Source organism: Arachis duranensis, chromosome 2, assembly GCF_000817695.3.
Source record: "Arachis duranensis cultivar V14167 chromosome 2, aradu.V14167.gnm2.J7QH, whole genome shotgun sequence".
NCBI classification, from domain to species: Eukaryota; Viridiplantae; Streptophyta; class Magnoliopsida; order Fabales; family Fabaceae; genus Arachis; species Arachis duranensis.
In genome coordinates this window covers 71,737,292-71,738,931 of record NC_029773.3, presented here as the reverse complement: position 1 = coordinate 71,738,931, position 1,640 = coordinate 71,737,292, and positions in this window count along the sequence as shown.

Genomic DNA, 1,640 nt, shown 5'->3' with positions numbered 1-1,640 from the left:
TCATTTGAAATAGACGGGAGAGTCGTAAGTTTCAGCCTAGAGGAAGCAATGAAACATCCGCCAGAGAATCACTCTCTATTCTGGTGTGACCCAATTGATAACATGGTTGCCGAAGTGCACCTTGCAAAGTTAGATGAGAAGTACATGATTGAAGAAGCAAACGAAGATCCAAGCAAATTAAACACCACACACCATACAAACCATCCGAAAACTCAAACTTCAAAGAATGAAAAGAAGATAGAATTGAAGCCACTACCACCCCATTTAAGATACTCATATCTTGATGAAGCCCAAGAACTCCCTGTCATAATTGCAAAAGAGTTAACCCCTCAACAAGAAGACAAATTGCTAAATGTATTGAGGAAAAACAAAAGGGCAATCGGGTGGACTTTGGCGGATCTGGTGGGAATAAGCCCCCAAGTATGCGAGCATCGCATATTTCTTGAAGAAGGAGCAAAACCGGTCCGACAACCTCAAAGGAGACTTAATCCAACTATTCTTGAGGTTGTGAAGAAAGAAGTCACTAAGCTACTTGAAGCGGACATCATCTATCCCATCTCGGATAGCGAGTGGGTAAGCCCGGTTCAAGTAGTGCCAAAGAAGTTCGGGGTGACTACAATCAAAAATGAAAACGGTGAACTTATAGCAACAAGAGTGCAAAATTCTTGGAGAGTATGCATAGACTACCGAAGGTTGAATGCGGCCACAAGAAAAGATCACTTCCCACTACCGTTTATTGATCAAATGCTTGATCGACTAGCCAGTAAATCATATTATTGTTTTCTTGATGGTTACTCTGGTTACTTCCAAATTCACATTGCTCTAGAGGACCAAGAAAAAACCACATTTACTTGCCCCTTTGGAACGTACGCTTACAAGCGTATGCCATTTGGCCTATGCAATGCACCGGCAATGTTCCAAAGATGCATGATGAGTTTATTTGTGGATTTTCTAGAACAATGTATGGAAGTTTTCATGGACGACTTTAGTGTGTACGGTGATTCATTTGAGCATTGCTTAGGCAACCTTGAAAAAGTCTTAGAGAGATGCACCAAAACAAACCTTGTCTTAAATTTTGAAAAATGTCATTTCATGGTCAAACAAGGCATTGTTTTGGGACACATAGTCTCCAAAGAAGGCATCTCTATAGATCCGGCAAAAGTAAATGTCATATCTAGTTTACCTTACCCCTCTTCCGAGAGGGAAGTCCGCTCTTTTCTTGGACATGCAGGATTCTACCGGAGATTCATCAAAGACTTTAGCAAGGTGGCCCTACCTCTTTCTCGATTACTACAAAAGGACACTGAATTTGAGCTAAGCAAAGAATGTATGGAAGCATATGACAAACTTAAAGTAGCATTGACATAAGCCCCTATTGTGCGAGGACCAAATTGGACTCAACCATTTGAAATCATGTGCGATGCCTCAAATTATGCGATAGGAGCCGCGTTAGCACAACGCGAAGGTAAGAATCCCTATGTCATAGCTTATGCTTCCAAAACATTAGACGGTGCCCAATCCAACTACACTATAACCGAAAAGGAACTCCTAGCCATTGTTTTTGCTTTGGACAAGTTCCGAGCCTACCTTCTTGGTTCCAAGGTTGTAGTGTACTCGGATCACGCAGCACTAAAGTATTT